This window comes from Canis aureus, chromosome 19 (genome assembly GCF_053574225.1).
Source record: "Canis aureus isolate CA01 chromosome 19, VMU_Caureus_v.1.0, whole genome shotgun sequence".
NCBI classification, from domain to species: domain Eukaryota; kingdom Metazoa; phylum Chordata; class Mammalia; order Carnivora; family Canidae; genus Canis; species Canis aureus.
The window spans coordinates 28232474-28252851 of NC_135629.1; the positions used below are offsets into that span (position 1 = coordinate 28232474).

The 20378-nt window shown below is 43.3% G+C and overlaps 1 long non-coding RNA gene across 1 annotated transcript; it reads right to left on the reverse strand.

Annotated features, from left to right (window-relative positions):
* Nucleotides 1-219: 219 nt before the first annotated feature.
* LOC144291224 (uncharacterized) lies at nucleotides 220-11758 on the reverse strand. Its single transcript, XR_013358547.1, has 4 exons — nucleotides 11055-11758; nucleotides 4406-4558; nucleotides 3775-3883; nucleotides 220-738 (listed from the first exon to the last, which is right to left on the reverse strand). It is a non-coding gene; the product is annotated as an uncharacterized LOC144291224 (long non-coding RNA).
* Nucleotides 11759-20378: the final 8620 nt, after the last annotated feature.

Here is a 20378-nt window from a genome sequence, read left to right on the forward strand (position 1 = left end):
GAAGAAAAGCCAGAAAATTTGGTAAGTAAAGGTAGTGTAGTGAAGCCATTGAAGAAGTGCAGTAGGAACCAACTGGAAGATAGTTTTCCTGCTATTGGGATGTTTCTTTCAGTAGCTGTGGCCTTCTGGGAACCTAGGATCCCTTAAATGGGAACTACACACAGATTCACATTCTCCATCGTGGATCTGTCCTTTGCTGACTGTGTGCCCTTGGGCACATTTTTGCTTTCTCTATGTCCCAGTTCGAAAAAAAAAGGCACAAAACATGAGAGGCAAAGAGATATTCGCATTTACTAAGAGGAGAAAGGGTACAAATGAAGCCCAAGTAGGCTGAGCCGAGGAAAGAAATGCAATGGGTCAGCTGGTTGGCTCTGGTTACTTCTCCTTTCTGTCCTCACTCCTATCAAACTTCTTTGTTTTCAGGTGAAAATCATCACCCAGCTTCCCAGCCTGGCGGATGGCTCTGTTGGGGGATGTGCAGGAGGTGTAGGAGGAGAAGAGAGGGTTCCTTCAGATATGCTGGTTGAACTGCAGGTGGGACAGGCCCCTGTTTATTTTCCCAGTGGAACACCACGTAGTTTACACTCAGTCTCTTCCAACCAAAATGATTGAGGAAATAATGATTACCAAGTAATCTAGCCTTTGGATCTAATCCATATGGCATCACATTTGTGAGCCTCGGGGAGTTGCAATGTTGGCCAGTGTTGGTTGATGGGAATGCAAACTGGTGCAGTCACTCTGGAAAACAGTATGAAGTTTCTTCAAAAAGTTAAAAATAGAACTACCTCATGATCCAGCAATGGCACTACTAGGTATTTACCTAAATAATACAAAAATATTATTCAAAGGGATACACACGCTCCAATGTTTATAGCAGCATTATTTACAATAGCCAAATTATAGAAACAGCCCTAGTGCCCATTGAATGATAAATGGATGAGGAAGAGGTGGTGTATATTTATATATTTATATACCATGGGATGTTACTCAGCCACAAAAAAGAATGAAATCTTGCATTTGCCACAACACAGATGGAGCTAGTGTATTATGCTAAGCAAAATAAGTCAGTCGGAGAAAGACAACATAGGATTTCATTCATATGTGGAATTGAAGAAACACAAAACAAATGAGCAAAGGGGAACAAAAGAGAGAGGAAAACCAAGAAATAGACTCTTAACTGTAGAGAACAGCCCGATGGTTAGCAGAGGGGAGGTGCATGGGGGGATGGATAACATTGGTGAAGGGGATTAAGGAGTGCACTTGTCATGATGAGCACCGGTCATTGTATGGAAGCGTGGAATCACTATATTGTGCACATGAAGCTAAAATTACACTGTACGTTAACTAACTGAAATTTAAATAAAAACTTAAAAAGACACACAGAGTTGGCCAGTGCTGGAGGCCAGTTCATATTTATGCCATTTCCAGACAGCACCTTTTGATTGACATTTGGCAAGTACATGAGAAAGTTTCCTTTCTTAAAAACTGTTTTTGGGGCAGCCCCGGTGGCTCAGCAGTTTAGCGCCACCTTCAGCGCAGGGCGGGATCCTGGAGTCTCGGGATCGAGTCCCACATCGGGCTCCCTGCATGGAGCCTGCTTCTCCCTCTGCCTAAGTCTCTGCCTCTCTCTCTCTCTCTCTCTCTCTCTCTATCCTCATGAATAAATAAATAAAATCCTTTAAAAAAACTGTTTTGATTTCCAACACCGCGATGTCTAATGCCTACAAGTCTTTCAATAATTATTGAAACTCATATTTAGTTTGGGACCTGTTAGAATGTCAGAGCTTTTGGAATTTGTCTTCCTGAGCAATGGGGTTAGACTATATCCCTGAGAGTGAGGCCAGGGTGGCGCTTCCCCTCAAGGCAATGGAATTCCCATTGCCAATTGACTTGGCCATAAGTCACTTTGGGAGAAGGGAGGATTTCCTTTATAGTAAAGATAGATGTCAGTTAGGCCAAGATTTGAGGAATGGAGAGATCCCAAGCATGGATGCACTCTCTGTCCATGTCAGAAGTGGGCAGGCGTGGCCCACAACATCAGGATTCTCCAGGAATAAAATATGTATGGTACCCCTGAAGTTATGTAGCAAGGTGGCCCCTTCACCGCTCAGATGAAGAACTGACTTATTTGGAGAGCCTGGGACAGGTTTGGGCTTGTGCATAAGTTGAGAGAGCATATTGCCACCTTTGGGGTAAGGTGGCAGAGAAGAAGCCCTATTTTCCGCACTGCTATAATCAGAGAGCAGAGCATTGGCGCTAGGAGCAGCAATGGCCCCTGGGACACAAGGTCAGCACATAGCAGGTGCTAGCTTTGGGGCACAGGTTGCTGGCTTCTGGGGCAGTGAGTGAAGTAGTCATTGCATCCTTCAGCTTCATGGGACAAGTATCATCTTTGAGCAACCAGGCATTTGGATGTGATTAATTATTATGCTTCTTAGACACGTGGGGTGAAGGAGGGAGACAGGCCCATCTGAGCAGCCAGGGTCATGGAGTCATTGTACTTGGGAGCATCACTGTGGGGTGATAATTCTTGTTCTTCATGCTGGAGAGTTAACACCCCAGGTTTCTGTGATTCCTTATAGCCCAAGGAGGGGGAAAAGGTGACTAAATGACTAGATTATGTTTATCTGTGAAAACAAAACAAAACAAAACTGGGGAGTTTTAGGAAGATTTGGATTATAGTTATGCTGGACACTGTGGATGGCTGAACTTTAACCTCCCAAAGGTAAATCCAAGTCTCAGCCCCAGGACCTGTGAATGTGACCATAACAGAGGGTCTTTGCTCTGTAATTAAGTTAGGGATTTCCAGATGAGGTCTCCCAAGATGTAAGGCTGGCCCTATAGCCAATGACTGTTGTTCATATAAGAGGAAGGAAAGAGGGGGGCACGTGAGGAGACATGCAGAGGACAGTGTGAAAGCGAGGTGGAGACTTCCACAGTGACCTCGAGCCAAGGGATGCCAAGAGCTACTAGAAGCTGGAAGAGGCCAGGAAGGATTCTGCTGGAGAGCCTTTGGAGGGAGCGTGGCCCTGCCAACACCTTCCTTTTGGACATCTGGTCTCCAGAACATGAGAGAAAAAAATTTCTGTTGTTTTAAGCCATGAGGTTTGTGGTAATTTGGTTTGGGTTTTGTTTTGTTTTGGGGGCTGGGGGGGTGTCTTTTTAAAATTTTAATTCCAGTATAGTTAACATACAGTGTCAACATTAGTTTCAGGTGTACAACATAGTGATTCGACAATTCTATACATTACTCAGGGCTCATAGGTTTGCAGTAACTTGTGACAGCAGCCCTAAAAAAAAATAATGCAGGCATATTCAGCATTTGTTGGTATTAAGTGAAAACCAAGTCAAGATGTGGTGCCTCGTGCTCTACCGGGAGTTTCTGAAAACCTGGCTGGGAACGTGTGACTGATTAAGTGTTCTCAGGCAGCGCTTCTTAAACTGAGCATGCATCAGAATTACCTGGAAGTCTTAAAACACATTGCTGAGCCCTACCCCAGAGTTTCTGATCCAGGAAATCTGGGGTGGGCCAAAGAATCTGAATTTCTGACGAGTTGCCAGGTGATGATGATGATGCGAGTTTGAGCCACGCTCTGAGAACCGCTGAGCTTCAGTTCACAGCTCCTTCCTCCCCAGTAGGGAAATGGGGCTTCTGATTTCAGAAACTAGTGGAAATTTTTTACCTACTCGGGGTAACATTGGTGAATTTTTTTTAATTTGTTGTGATTTACAGGGGTTCCAACTTATAAATCAAACAACTGGGAGCAGTATCACCTCTTTTCTTAGTCGACCCCTTGCCATTATCCTCTGAGCGTAGACAAGGCTGTGGATTAACGTGCTGCTCTGTAGGCAGCCCTTCTGCGGTCCTTCTGAGATTGTGGATCTGTGCAGGAATTGCAAACTTGGTTAGAACTGCAGGATCATTTAACACCTGGACCCTTGTACACAACTTCACACCCACCCATCCCAGCCTCTTAAGGCACCTGCTGCTCTGCCAGTGAGACCACAGGGCTTTAAACAGCTCCACGGCTGACTTGGCCAGATAACACCTCCCTCTGGGCTTGGCCCAAAGCCACTTGCCTCTTGCTTTCTGCCCTGACTCTTCTCTGACTTTTCACCCCCTCCACCCAAAGCGTATAATGAGAGAAGTTAACATCCATCAGGCCATTCTTGACATTGAGGAATTGAGTGGAAGTGTCAATTCCCCTTTTCAATTCCTAGGTGGACAATTCTGGCTTCTGGGTCATAAGATTTCTCAAAACGTCCTGTGGGATTTTTTTTTTATTATTATTATTGTTCATAGAGCTTTCCAACTAAATTATTCTTAGAATAGATTTTCACTACTTTCTTGTTGATCCCTCCACCCCTCACTCCTCCCTGGGATCACTTCCCAAAGAAGACCTACCTGCACCCAAGCCTTTGTCTCACTATTTAGAGAACCCATGTGTAGATCCAGACTGCAGTCCCCTTCTTCCTTTCCCACCTTCTGGAGATTGATGCAAGTCCAGAGATACAGGTGGGGGTTGTTGTTCTCTCTGACACTGAGAAATGAAGTTCCCTGCAAGTGGATCAGAGAAGTGGGCTACAGGAGCTGAAATACCCCCAGTTTGCCACCCTCCTGGGAGAAAGACCTTACACCTCACAGCTTTCATCAGAGAGAGGCCCTTTATTGGCTCAGACAGATACCAAAAAGACTTGGAGTTCATTTGCACTCACAAGTTCCTATATTCCAAAGGGAGGCCCTATGGTCTGTTTTAACTTAATACCATGCAAACGCTTTGGCTTCTTTAAGCCTTTCAAACTCTTAAAGCTGTATGATAAACGAGTCTAGTGGTTCTCCAAAACTGCTTTGTGGACTGCTTTGAAATCAGCTGGGGATTTGTGGGTTTTTTTAAAATCGTAGTAAGATATACATAACATAAAATTTACCATTTTGAGGGTCCCTGAATGACTCAGCTGTGTCTGACTCTCGGTTTCAGTTCTGACCATGATCTCCAAGTTGTGAGATCAAGCTCTGCGATGGGCTCTGCACTCACTGGGGGAGTCTGCTTGAGATTCACCCTCTCCATCTGCTCCTCATGCTCGCTCTCCCTCACTCTCATATAAATAAACAAAAAGTCTAGGGGTGCCTGGGTGGCTCAGTGGTTGAGTGCCTGCCTTTGGCTCAGGTCATGATCCAGGGGTCCTGGGATCGAGTCCCATGTCAGGCTCCCTGCAGGGAGCCTGCTTCTCCCTCTGCCTGTGTCTCTGCCTCTCTGTGTGTCTCTCAGGAATAAATAGAATCTAGAAAGAAAGAAAAGAAAAGAAAAGAAAAGAAAAGAAAAGAAAAGAAAAGAAAAGAAAAGAAAAGAAAAGAAAAGAAAAGAAAAGAGAAAAGAAAAGAAAGAAGAAAGAAAGAAAGAAAGAAAGAAAGAAAGAAAGAAAGAAAGAGGAAAAAGGAAGGAAGAAAGAAGGAAGAAAGAAGGAAGAAAGAAGGAAGAAAAAGGAATAAAGGAAGGAAGGAAGGAAGGAAGGAAGGAAGGAAGGAAGGAAGGAAGGAAGGAAGGAAGAAGGAAGGAGCTTTTGGTTGTTTCCATAGCTTGGCTGTAGTAAATAATACTGCAGTGAACATTGGGGTGTATATATCTTTTTGGCTTAGTATTTTTGTTTTCCTTGGATAAATACCCAGAAGTGGAATTGTTGGATTATATGATAGTTTTATTTTTAATTTTTTTGAGGAAACTCAGTACTGTTCGTCATCGTGGCTTCACCAAATTACATTCCTTCCAACCATGCCCAAAGGTTCTCTTTTCTCCACACCCCTGCCAACACTTACTGTCTTTTTGATACTAGTCCTTCTGACTGCCGTGGGGTGATATCTCATTGTGGTTTTGCTTTGCATTTCCCTGATTACTGATGTTGAGCACCTTTTCATGTACCGGTGAGCCATCTGTACGTCTTATTTAGAAAAAATCCTCTGCCCATTTTTAAATCAGTTTTTCTGCTGTTGAGTTGTGTGAATTCTTTGTATGTTTTGGATATTAGCCCCTTATCAGATACGATTTGCAATGATTTTCTCCCGTTCAATAGGCTGTCTTTTCATTTGGTTGATGGTTTCTTTTTTAGTTTGATCCCACTTGTTTACTTTCACTTTTGTTTCTTTTGTTTTGGGTGAGAAATTTATTTTTATAATTCCCCAAAATGTTAATGCAGTCTTTGCACACTTCTAATAAATGGAACTTCATGCTTTCTGGGGAAGCCCATTCCATTTGGACACCGTTTTTAGTAACTTGTCTCCTAATCGAAATTCATGTAAATAACAGCCATCGACCCAGTGCATGGCATCCAGATTTCCTTTGCCTGAAGTACCCCATTCTCTCCCCTCTGCTTACCTGGCTCCTTCACACTCTACCTCTTCCTCCTGTAGGCTGGCTCAGACATCCCTATCTGAATTTAGTGAACCCCTTCTCTGCTCCTGTAGCATCTTAATCTTACTCTGTCATAGCATTTCCACATGTGTTATCATTTCCTGTTTACTTGTCTGTCTCTGCTCCTACACTGCATTTTTTAAAAGCTCACAGCTGTCTACGACACAGTTTCCTGCAGTCCCCCCGAACCCCACTGCCCACTGTTCCGTGTGCTACATAGGCTCAGAACAAATAGAGGTTGAGGCATTTGTGGAAAAGCACAAATTATGCCCTGGATGCACACGAAACCACTCTGGGGATTCTTTAGTATGAAATAAGTATGCTTGCTAACATTAAGAGTTCCTCAATCAGCAAGAAGGAAAGATGATTGAATAAAACTTGCACTGTCTTCAAATCAGGTGATGGAATCTTAAAGCAATGAGCAATACCATCTGTAGGTACAGGCTGCTGGGGAGGCTGCCTAATTTCTTTCTCCACTGTTTTCCCTCGAATAGACTTCTTGCAAGCACATGCATTTGCTCAAGCTGGACTTTCTCTGTGCTAAAGAAAAATAAAGCACCTTAGGGTGTATTTAAACAACCACAGTTATATTTTTACTTGTGCATTTTACCTACAGCATTGGAAAAAGTAATTTTGTCCCAATTAGGATAGGTCTTTTCAACTGCTGACACATGTTTATAGAGCATCTGGATATAATCTGTTTAGCATCTGGTGTAAGGCTGTGAGATACTATCTCCTGAGGTCTCCCATGGAGAAGGAAAGGCATAAACTTGCACTCATTTGGACCATCCTAGTGTTGACATCTGCTGTTGGGTCAAGGCATCTGGGCCTCCCATCTTCTGCCATTTTGCCAAAGTTCATGGGGACAGAGTGTCACCCTAAACTCTCAAGGTCCTGCATTAATTGGAGCAGAAAACCAATGTCAGCCTCTGGCTGGTATAAGAATTTTAACATTCTTTTTCCTCTGCGCACGTTAGGTCCAGCACGGAATGGATCACACGCATCTAAAAAAGCAGAAGTATCAATAATGGCTAGGTCTCTCCCTGCCCCAGCTGTAGATGTTGCCAGCTTTTTGGTTTATGTGTTCCCCACTCATGTTCAATTTGTGTCCTCAGATAAGGATGCATGCTATATTCCGTGAGAGTTCCCTGCCTGGTTTTTTGGTGTTTTGTTTTTGTTTTTGTTTTTGTTTTTGTTTTCTCTCTCTCTCTCTCTCTCTCAGCTTTGAGGCAGAGGCTTAAAGGAAAATGGTCTCATGAAGTTGTGTTTTGTTTTATTTTCTTATGTTCAGTTTTTGTTTTAGATTGAAGCAAATAGAAAAATCGGGGTGGGGGGGCATCCTCTCCTTGCAATGCTTATTTATTGAGATTTGATTGATACATTTAACTGAATTCGGGATGTGTGAGCAGCCACTTGGTATCCATCACCCAGCCTACTAGGAAGGATGAGAAAAGCTATTCTGTATAAGGAGGAAGGGGAAGGTGCTCTTAGGTGTTGATGAATGGCTAATTGTGCAGGATCTGATTTAATCCTATATTCGTAACTTTGTGTGATGGGTTTGGAGAGAGAGGATGGCTTGTAAATATTGGGCTGAGTCTCACATACCCTTTACCTAATTAAGTCCTGAAGGGCCAAACAAACACTTTGACTTATAATAAAGACTCAGGCAACAGATATTTACTGAAAATCCTTAATCTATCAGCACATGTACAGAAGGAAATAGGTCCAACATGTCCCCTTGTCCTTACAACAGAGGGTCTAGCAGGGAATATTGGTCATCATTGGTGGCTACACACATCAACATGGTGTCCCCGACTTTGGAGAAGTCATAAGTGAGCATATAGCCCAAGAAGAAGGGAGATGGGGAAGTGTTCCGCCTGAGGTAATGAGGATGCCTCCCTGTGGATGTGGCATTTCACCTGATGCTTAGAGGCATCAGTCAGTTGGGGAAGGAGAGTTCAAGAATGGGGAACAATATACACAAAGCTGGGAAAGCACCAGACTCATTCAAGGAACTGAAAAAATGTCAGTGCAGGGTGAACAGAGAACAAGAAGGTAGAAGATGAGACTAGGGGGGTGGGAGAGAGGAAAGCAGTGGTGCCAAGTCACATAGGCATTTTAGCCTTAAATGGCTATGGTCTTCTTCAAAGGATAAAGTAAGCCATTAAAGGTGTTGAAATTGGAAAGTACCTATAATCCAAATTAGAAACAATGGTTGTTTGGAGAATGAGTTCTATGAACAATAGTAAAAGGTGGAGAACAAGACTGTAAGCATGGAAGAGTGCTAATAACCCATTTAATAAACTTTTTTCCACCTTCTACAATAGAACTCTGATTTTATTCTAATTGGTGGTATGATTATATCTCCCTAACTCATTCAAGCTAGGATTGAACAATGAGATGTAAGTAAAGCAAGTGAAGTTTTTAGTTAAGTCAGTTCCTCTCAAAGAACTTTCAGAAGCCTTATCTAAGAGGAGGCCTTTTTGCATTTCACCTCCTTCTCCTACCCTGTTGCCTAGAATGCAGATATGATGGCTAGAGTTTCAGCAGCCATTATGGATCATGATATGATCAACTTTGATGATAACTTGCACTATGGAAGTGATAGAGGGGATGGGATAATGGGAGAGTGGGAAGAGGAGGGCATGTTTAGACATGCTTCTCATAAGAGATGTTGCTTGTAGTGAAAAGCCGAGACACCTGCACCCCAATATTTATAGCAGTAATATCCACAGTGGCCAAACTGTGGAAGGAGCTTCAGTGTCCATCGAAAGATGAATAGATAAAGAAGCTGTGGTCTATGTATACAATGGAATATTACTCAGCCATTAGAAACGACAAATACCCACCGTTTGCTTTGACGTGGATGGAACTGGAGGGTATTATCCTGGTGAAGTAAGTAAATCGGAGAAGGACAAACATATGGTTTCACTCATATGGGGAATATAAAAAATAGTGAAAGGGATTACAGGGAACAGGAGAGAAAAATGAGTGGTTAAAATCAGAGAGGGTGACAAAACATGAAAGACCCCTAACTCTGGGAAATGAACAAGGGGTAGTGGAAGGAAACATGGACGGGGGGATGAGGTGACTGGGTGACAGGTACTGAGGTGGGCACTTGATGGGATGACCACTGGGTGTTATACTATATGTTGGCAAATCAAACTCCAATAAAAAATATACAAAAAAAAAAAGAGATGTTGCTTGCATAGCATTTTGAAGGACTAAATGATTTAAGAAACATTGGGGTAGCTATAAACATTTCTTGTTATTTTTAGAAGTTCAGTTTTGTGTTTATTTCAACATGTGTGAAGGATAAGGCCAGGGGTTGAAAATGGTAGCTCATGGTCATGTCAGCCCTGTGATATATTCTCTTTGGATGTTTGGCTTAAAAAATTTTTTAATACCTTGTTAATATTTAAAACTTAGGAGCATTCATATAATAACCTGGCTTGGAGGGAATTCTCTGGAATTCCCCACATTACCACCCTGTTTGTGCAAGGCAAGAGAATTAGCTAAGTAGTGATTGCCCTATTCACCTGTAGTCCCCGTTGGCCCACTCACTGCTGACCTTCCCCACCTGGTCCTGCATGCACTTGAGTTTGCAGCCCTAAACCAGGGTTCCCTGCCATCATGAGCATTAGGAGGCCCCCTATGCTGACCCTCTCTGATGGCAAGGAGGGAGGCACCAAGTGTTAAATGCGTTGGAGAATGCAATGCAGATGAATTAGGATTGCTACCCTGTTGTGTGCAGTCTTAGGTGGCAGACGAGGCCAGGATACACAGAAGCCAGACTAGCGAGGCTGTGTGGGCTAAGCTGTAAAGGTTTGAACATTTTCTGGAAAATGATGGAGAACCATGGAGGATTTCGACATGAGAGCCCCATAATCAGGTTAAATTTTCAAGTCTCCATGTTGAAAGCTGAATGAAGAATGGATTGGATGAGACCGTGTTGTGTTGTAAATGAGTATAATTACCATTTTGTGTAGAGGTTACTAGCTTGTACATTTATTTGACTTTCATAACACTTCAGGAGTCAGGTCGTATGTATAGTTATTTTAAATACCAGAAAGCTGAGGCTCAGAGAGAAACAAAAATTGCCCAAAGTCCTATACAAAGTGACAGAACCATGACTTCCAAGACCAAAGCCCAGGTGATTTTTGCTCCTGGACCTCATTTGTAAGACAAAAGATGAAAATCTGATGTATTTCAGTAATGAGTTAGCAATAAAAAAGAAATATTATAAAAATTGAGATGATGAAATAGGCCTATTTCATGATCTTGAAGCCTACTTTTCTTCCTTTCCATTCTATTAAATCAAAGTGTCACCATAATAGTCTTGGTGGCCTTTCATTTGTCCTTTGTCTATATGTGTCACTTTCTAAAGACCCTCCCATCCACTCTAGTTCCCTTGGCTTCCCATTCTCTCTCTCTCTACTTCTTCCTTTTCTGTATAGGCCTGTTCTAGCAGTGGGCTCTGATTCACATTCAAATCTAGAAGTTTCTCTGGAGTTCCTCTTCTCCCCATTGCAGCTACCAACATGTCGGAGCTCTATGTTACTGGCCCCATGCCCACGCCCCATGTACTCACGTTACCCACCCCCAGAGCCCACACAGATCTAGGACTCTGTGAGCTGGGAGACACACCTTGAGAGGTCACTCCGGTTGTCTGGGCTGGCTGAGGTAAGCAGAAGAGTCAGAACCACCCAGGTGGCCCTGACCTCCAGGAAAGGGTGTTTCACAGCTGCCCGGGGCATCCTGTTGCAGGATCTGTCCACACTGGTGCTCAGAAAGTTTTCTCAGTCATTCACCTAAGTCATACCATGCATATTTGGCAAGGACAGTGGCCATTCATGCCGGCTTCTCCCTGTCTTCACTTCTTTTCCAGAAATGAAAAGCTTGGCCTTCCCCAGCCATACACACCCTCCACTCTGCTCCTCCAGGGAATGAGAAATTTGGCTCAGGAATCAACTCAGGGCTCCCAGCTTGAGCTGGCCATCTGGCATGACTGCTGCTTCCAAATTATGTTCACATCCATGGATAACCAAGTGGATTATCTCCAAGAATCATCTCAGTGAGAAGAGAGGAGGCGGAGAAAATATCACGTTCATTTGCTTGCTCAGAAAAGACGGACATCAGCTCTTTGCCCTTGCTGGCAATACCACTTGGTTGCTGCTCTGTAATGCAAAGCCTAAATCAGACTTATTAGTGTGGAACTAAAAGGCCCGGGAGGGCAGCCAGAGTTTCCAGAACTGGCATTCACTGTAGTCTGGCACAGCCATGGAACTGACAGGCCCCAGCTTGGGAAAGGTCAGTAAGGGCTTAGGGCACCCCAAATGCTCACTAACCCATTAACCACCACAGCTATAATTAAGATACATGTCCTTCCATTGCTGGATGTCATCTGCTTGTTGACAAGTGGCTCAGAGAATGGAGAGTAATGTTTAATAATTTTCCCCAGCAAAATATTGTCAGGGAGGCAAATCTGGGAGAAGGACCATGTCTAGGTGGCCTCTCTTACACGAGTAATAGATCAATGTCAAGGTCTATAAAGAATCCCTACTCATAATCTCAAAAGTAGCAGCCTTCCTTTACTTTTGCTTAAATCACTGGTTTTCAGTCAGGTACCATCTGCCCCACCTCCAGGGACCATTTGGCAATGTGTGACATTTGGTTATCAGAACTGGGGGCAGGGAAGGGATGCTACTGGTATTTAGTGGGTAGAGGCCAAGAATGCTGCTAAACATCCTACAATGCAAGGGACAGACACCACAGGAAAAAAAAAATCACAACTATCAATAGTGCTGGTGTCAAGAAATCTTGCATAAATCAACATGATTGCTACTCCAAGTCTCCCATTCTGGGGCTAGATGATTAATGTCAGTTCCGACTGGGGTTTTAACCCAGGGCTGTACCATAGTTCTGGGGGCTTGTCCTGAGCTGAGGTTGGGTAGGGGGTAATATGCTTAGAAAGGGGAATCTTTAGGGAAACAGCACAAGGGCCAACCTGCTATACCCTGATGTTCAGCCCCTGTTCCTTGAAGTCTTCCCTTCTCTGCCAGATAGTTAAATGGCTCCAGAATCTGCAGGCTTTTCCCTTCTGCCCCTAGCTTAGGAATAACACTTGATCTAGCCTCTTCCCCTGCATGTTCTTCCACTCTGTCTCCTCTTGGAAATCTTGCTTCCTTCTGGCACTGAGGAAATTTCCCAAATTCTGTATAGGACAAGAAACCTCCCAGGCCCCTTCCACTGTCTTCTTTGGCATCTCGTTCCTGTAAACTCCTTGCTTAAATAAAGGGAAGGGAAAGAACAGTGCAGAATGGGACAGGGGGAAAAATTAACACCTCAAAACCTTATTCAGCAGTCACAAAGGTAACAGTGAAGTCAAATGAAAGAATTTGCATCATCCTTGACGGGGGTGGGGGTAAGGGGTGTCTTTGTGAGGTAGCCAAGCATCCTTACCTTCTTCCCAGAGCACCGCTTGCCGTGCCTGTGGGTAACGTGAAGTTACCAGATAGGCCAACCTCTGTTACCCCTACACGCTTGGATGAGAAAGGCTTCTAAGGTCTCAGCCCTGGAGAGAGTTTCTTGTAAACATTTCCATGTTGGTATAAGAAGAAAATGTTTAATTTGGGGGCTTTCACTGACCAGAGCTGACCTGGCTGTTCTAGAATCACCCCTACGCGTTTGGTTTAAACCCTAAAAACTCATTTCAGAAGTCATGTGACAGCATCTGTTAAAATGACAAGTAAGCAGACCCTGGGACCCAATCATCTTCTGGGATTCTATCTCCTAGAAATGAAGGCTTTTGATACATGAGCATTGTTCATAGAGGCACAGTGAATACAGAAAGCCCATCACCGGAGAAATGAATTGGGCGGTGAGTGAATTGGGCTGCATCTATGCCATGTGTGATGGTTAAATCTATGTGTCAGCTTGGCTGGACCACAGTGCGTAGATGTTTGGTCAAACATTCTTCTGGATGTTTCTGTGAAGGTGTTTTTGGATGAGGTTTGCATCCAAATAGGTGGACTTTGAGTGAAGCAGATTACAGTCTGTAATGTGGGTGACCCTCCTCCTTGATATTCCAAAGACTAACGGCTCAAGGCAAGAGAGAGTTCTTCCAGCAGACTACCTTTGGATTTGGACTCCAAACCTTCCCTGGGTCGCCAGCCTGCCAGCCTACTCTGCAGATTTTGCACTGACTAAGCCTCCACAGTCCTATCAACCAATTGTTTAAAATCTGTTCTTCCCCCACCCTGTTGGTTCTGTTTCTTTGGAGAACCCTAATTAATACACCATGAGACATTATGCAACTATGAGTTATGTCAACACCTAGGGACCTGGAGAATTGCCATGATGTATAATGTGGAAATAAGGCAATATACAGAGATACATGTGAAAGAAGCAATCGCCAAGAATGTGTGTGTGTATTAGCATATTATGTATAAGCATAGAGATGTGTGGAAGAAAATGTGACACGTTTTAACAGTGGTAACCTGGAAGGGGAGTAGGGAGGTAAAATAAAAAACTAGAGTAAACTAGAATACTCATCAGATAATGTTAATGAAAAGTGTAGATGCGAGAATGTAATCAGATTCAGGGGCACCCGTGTGGTTCAGTCAGTTAAGCGACTAACTCTTGGTTTCGGCTCAGGTCATGATCACATGAATCTGATGTCCCCTAAATGATGGCATTTAGGACTGGACAAATCCTTAAATTTCACCTCGAGACCTCAAACCCAGAACTTCATTTCCTGGCCCACACTGTGGTAGCATCCTCCTCAGGAATGGCCTTGGCTCCTGGAGGTGAAGACAGATAGAAGGTATAGGTGTCCATGCATTTAGGTTCACGAGTCCCTCGAGTTGATCAATCAGCTGTGGCCATGGGGAGGCAGGAAACCCGAGTGTGTGACACAGGTGGACTGTGGAAGGAGGGCAGCGACCCTCCCTTGGTGTGCCGGTCCACGTGCACACCTGCTTCTCCTGGGGCAACTCTTCTTCTTTTTCTCTTTTCTTTTCTCTGTGCTTTTTCCTCTTTCTTTTCTTCTTCTCTACTTTCTCCTGAAGCCCCAAGGCGATTAGAACGGAGTATACAGTCTCAGTTGCAACAAACTCATTTCAGTTTACTACTTTCCTCCCTCAAGGCCCCAGTTAAAGTCCCAGAGAATCTCAAAACCATGAATCTCACCTCACGGACACTCCAACTGCCCTTACCCCCATCTCTTGCTAATTCCATTAACATTGTTTCAAGTTCAAACACATCTGGGTTTTCCATAAAAACAATGAACGCAGCTCTCATCCTGAACCAGAGGGAAATTCCAGGGCCTTGGCTAGCTCTGCATCTGAGTGGCATGCCCCGAAGTCTCCCTTGCACCCTACTGGAAAGGTCTGGTAAGCTGGTCACCCGAACTGGGATGAGGGACGTGGGAGGGGGATTGAAGGGGCAGGTCAGTCCCAGCTCTCACAAGCCACAGACCCATCCACTGATTCTCCACCTCTGTTCTTTCAAATGACCTCTTTTTAGAAATTCAGATATTCATATAGCACCGTGCAGTAAACTCACATCCAATATCTCCTTTGAGTCTCATGAGTTCCCAGCAGGGGGGATGGAGAGCTGTTGCCTCATCATCCCCATCTATCCAGGGTGGAAATGAGGCTAAGAAACTAGTCAGGGGACCCCCCGAGACCCAACTAATTCACAGAAGAAATGGTACTTGGCCTCAAGTATGACTCCAAATTTCTTTTTCCCCAAACCCACCACACTGCTTTCTTACCTTCCTTAAATTGTTAACGGACCCCCTCTTTCTCATGCCTTAAATACCCAGCCTTTAATCTTTCTTTGATGATTAAATGTGAAAAACATTCTCTTGTGATTGACACGGCACCTGACGCACGCTGTTTTATTTTTGTGTTTGCTTTTATTGTGAGCTGTTTTGCATCTGCCTCGTTCGTCATTCCATGTGGGGGTTTCTACTTTATACTCTATGCCTCGCAGATTATTCAGGGCAAAGAGTTTTACAAATATGTTTGGGAAAATATGAACTGAATTGGCAAGATGTATTTTTCCCCCTAAGTGGAAATTATTGTTCTGTTGATGGGATGGTTTGTCTTCTTCATTCTGAGGACACTTGAACAATGGGTTTGAAAGTTGCTCCTGAGCCAACAGAACAAATAGCACACCTGAGAATTAAAGCAGAGAAATGTCTTGAAATTTGTGATAAGAGTAGAGTTCTTCAGTTAAGGGAAACTTTCCTGTTCTAAAAAAAAAAATTTAGCATGGACCAAAGCCAGGCCCACGGGCGGCAGGAGAATATCATTACTGCTAGCAAAATTGTCTGAAGCCTGGATTTTTGTTCCTGACTAAATGGAAAGGTCTGCTGTTTGCTCATAGGAGATATTTTCCTAATGGGAAGCCCCAATATATTTTTAAAGAATTTTCCAGGTGTCAGCAACTGGCAGGAAGTAGAAAATACTCATTAGCAGTATTGGAGAAAGAAAGCAGAATGGAGAAAGAAAGGGGTGGGGGGTTAGAGTATTAGCTTGGGCAATTTTGGTCATCTGCAGTATTTTGATGAAAAGCCAGGGAGTTATTCCATGGTAAGATTGATCTCCCCGGGTAGAATCAAAGAAGTTGAAAATTTCCTTAATGAGCTGCAAGGACAACTAACCTCATGACTGGCAATCTCTCTGATGACCAAATTCCTTCTGCTCAATCCAAAGCTCACTTGAACCTGACCTTTAGTTTGGCCTGCATTTGAAGTCGCTGGAGGGTGTCTCTGGACACCATGCTGCTGCAGCCTTGCAGTGGATCTGTCTCAGGGACAGTAAATATCTATTCTTGCGACACTGGAACCCATGTGGCCTGTGCGATGTGGGACATGTCTCCTTAATAACTTAGGCAACTGAAGCCACCCTGCTTCCTTTCTTCCCTCCTAAAGCTCAAAGGCCCTAATTTTGTGTCTTGGTCTTTTTTAAAATTTTTTTTAATTGGAGTTCAATTTGCCAACATATAGCATAATGCTCAGTGCTCATCTTGCCAAGTACCTCCCTTAGTGCCCATCACCCAGTCACCCCAACCCCCTGCCCACCTCCCTTTCCACTACCCGTTGTTCATTTCCCAGAGTTAGGTGTCTCTCATGCTTTGTCACCCTCGCTGATATTTTCACTCATTTTCTCTCCTTTCCCTTTATTCCCTTTCACTAATTTTTATATTTCCCAAATGAATGAGATCATATAATGTTTGTCCTTCTCCAATTGACTTATTTTACTCAGAATAATACCCTCCAGGTCCATCCACGTTGAAGCAAATGGTGGGTATTTGTGGTTTCTAATGGCTGAGTAATACTCCATTGTATACATAAACCACAGCTTCTTTATCCATTCATCTTTCAATGGACACTGAGGCTCCTTCCACAGTTTGACTATTATGGACATTGCTGCTAGAAACATCGGGGTGCAGGTGTCCCGGCGTTTCATTGCATCTGTATCTTTGGGTTAAATCCCCAGCAGTGCAATTGCTGGGTCGTAGGGCAGGTCTACTTTTAACTCTTTGAGGAACCTCCACACAGTTTTTGAGAGTGGCTGCACCAGTTCACATTCCCACCAACAGTGCAGGAGGGTTTCCCTTTCTCCACATCCTCTCCAACATTTGTGGTTTCCTGCCTTGTTAGTTGTCCCCATTCTCACTGGTGTGAGGTGGTATCTCATGGTGGCTTTGATTTGTATTTCCCTGATGGCAAGGGATGCGGAGCATTTTCTCATGTGCTTGTTGACCATGTGTATGTCTTCCTCGGTGACATTTCTGTTCATGTCTTTTGCCCATTTCATGATTGGATTGTTTGTTTCTTTGCTGTTGAGTTTAAGAAGTTCTTTATAGATCTTGGATACTAGCCCTTTATCTGATAGGTCTTTTGCAAATATCTTCTCCCTTTCTGTAGGTTGTCTTTTTAGTTTGTTGACTGTATCCTTTGCTGTGCAAAAGCTTCTTATCTTGATGAAGTCCCCAAAATTCATTTTTGCTTTTGTTTCTCTTGCCTTCATGGATGTATCTTGCAAGAAGCTACTGTGGCCAAGTTCAAAAAGGGTGTTGCCTGTGTTCTCCTCTAGGATTTTGATGGAATCTTGTCTCACATTGAGATCTTTCATCCATTTTGAGTTTATCTTTGTGTCTGGTGTAAGAGAATGGTCTAGTTTCATTCTCCTGCATGTGACTGTCCAATTTTCACAGAACCATTTATTGAAGAGACTGTCTTTTTTCCAGTGGATAGTCTTTCCTGCTTTGTCGAATATTTGGTCTTTTTTTTTCTAATTATTTTAGTAATCTTATGCCTGCCATGGGGCTCAAACTCATGACCCTGAGATTGAGAGTCACATACTCTACTCACTGAGTCAGCCAGGCACCCCTGTCTTGGTCTTTTTTTAACGCCAAATTCAAGAATAAAGTTGAAGGCTACATTGGCTGGCATCATGTGCAAATGAGCCAGTGCCCTGGAGACAAGGCTGCAAGCCATTCTGAAGGCAAAGTCAAACCTCTCTAGCTGTCAGGGGAGGTGGAATTGCCTTGTCTTAGGAAGAAGCTGGATGCCTCCGTATTGCATGAGAGAGTACAGAGAGGGCTCTTATGAATCTGACCTACAGGTGACTTTTCCTTAAGGCTCTTATCTTCCCACCTCTCGCTGGCATTAACCACTGATTAAGCAATACAGATCCCTTGCCAGCTCACCTCTCTGAAGGGTACTGAAAAAAAGACCCCCGCTTCATTTCAGTTTTAACTTCATGAAGCAGGCAGGAAAATGACCTCTTTCTCTTTGCTCTTGATTAGTAACGAAGAGCCCTCTGAGTCTGGTGGTTTCTGCCTATGTGAGCAAAGGACCACCCTAAAAAAAAATAGAACAAAGGTCTTTGAAGTTCTATCAATATGGAACTGACTAAAATTGAAATACTAAAGCAATCAACTTTGGTATAGAACAAGTTGTCATGACTTTTTCATCACAGAATTGCCCAGAGCTTTGGCATTAAACATTACCATGTGGCATATAAACTGTAACTGTTTATTATGTAGCATCAGCTCGTACTCTCTCACCCCACATAGGGCTCCATAGCAGGCAGGGTCATGTTTTGCTTTACAGTTTGTGAGACACTTTGATGTGTATTAACTCATTGGGCTTCTCAGAAATGCAACTGGGGTGGTGGTGGTGTCCTTTTACCCATTTTACAGATGAAGTTATTGAGTCTTGCAAGAGCTTAATATGTTTATTTGTTCATAGTTCCTCTGACAGAATGTGAAGAACTTGCCTTTATGTGTCTTCCTCCTTCAGCCTGGTCAGTCCCCTTACTGTTCTGACTGAGGGCAAGCTGGCCCTGCAGTTTGGGAAAAAAAATGAGATGTCACCACGGTGCCCAAGCACAGGGATGTCCCACAGGACTGAGCAGAAAATGTGAAAACACCAGCATACACACATGTATTTATGTACATGTGATAAACAGAAAGAGTTCTGGAAGCAGAATGACCGGTAACAGTGGTCCCTTCTGGAGAAGTACAGATGATGAGAGATGGGACCAGCTTCACTATTTATTTCATATACTCGGGTACTGTTTTACTTTATAATAACTAAGATAAGTTACATTTATGACCCATTTTTTTCTTTTTCATTCAGTTTTTAATTTTAATTCCTGTATTGTGAACCTAGTGTTATATTAGTTTCAGGTATAAGATAGTGATTCAACAACTCCATCTATTACTCTGGGCACATCGTGAGGAATGTACTCTCAGTCTCCTTCACCTATTTCACCCATCCCCTCACCCACCTCCCCTCTCCTTCGAAGTTTCCTTTATTGAATATACAGACTAAAACATCCCCCTACCTTAAATCTCTGTTCTCCCTTCTGTCTCCACTTCTGTAGATCTGCAATAAGCAAAAAGAACATAATTATTTTCCATGTTAAAACTAATCCACAGTGACACACATGCACATGGCTGGTGTCCCACGGTACATCACACCTGCTCTTGTGAGAGGTAGTCCGTGAGTGTAAAACGAGGAATGAACAAACATTAATTCCTTTGTATGTGAAAGGCTCTTTCCACTGTCAGGTGATGTGAGCCGTAGGTATATACAGAGAAGGCACTCATAGCCCTGGTTCTCCTGTGATAAATCCAGACCTCCAGAAGAGCAGGCGACTTGCCCGTGATCACATATAACATGTGGGAGAGCTGTGATTGTGCCTCTTCTACACTGCAACGCCTTCTGGAAACTAGCTTAATAAAATTGTATTTCAGTGTAATGTACAATCCAGATTAACCATCATTTGGTTTCTATTTCTGCTTTTGTGAGACCTTTGAGTTTAATTCCTCTTGGCAATAATCTGTGTGATCCTCGCTTAGAGAAATAGGGAGAGTCCCCTGGGAGAAAGACCAGGGCCGCTGGTTAGTGTCATTTTGTTGTTGTTCAATATAAATTTTATTAGCTAAATAGAATTTTTGATGGTGGAGGCACTGAATGAGAGTTGGTGATAGCAGCTCTCATGGAATTTAAAGCTGCCTCTTAGCTTTGAATATTCAATTTCTACATTGTTGTCTCTTGTGTCCCACTGTCTTGTCCTTGGCCCAGACCTTCTCTAAAAGGCTTCCACCTGGGAGGAGCAGATAGGTTGCAACTCTAGAGGTATCTTTGTCCCCAGATAATATTGCATATCCCCTCAATTTGTATTAAGCTCCTTGACTTTTCCAGGGTCTTTAACTGAAATCTTGGATAAATGGTACTTGAACACTTAAAAAATGACCCCACTCTCTCATGTGAATCTAAAAGTTTGTTAAAGACCAAGGGAAAAAAATCCTGGAAGGGAAGGTCACCAAAATATTAACAGTGATTATGTGAGGTGATGAGATTCCTAGTGATTTTTTACTTCTTCTTTACACCTCTCTAGTTGTTTTCAGATTTTCTACAATGAACATGCATCTGCTTTATTTTTT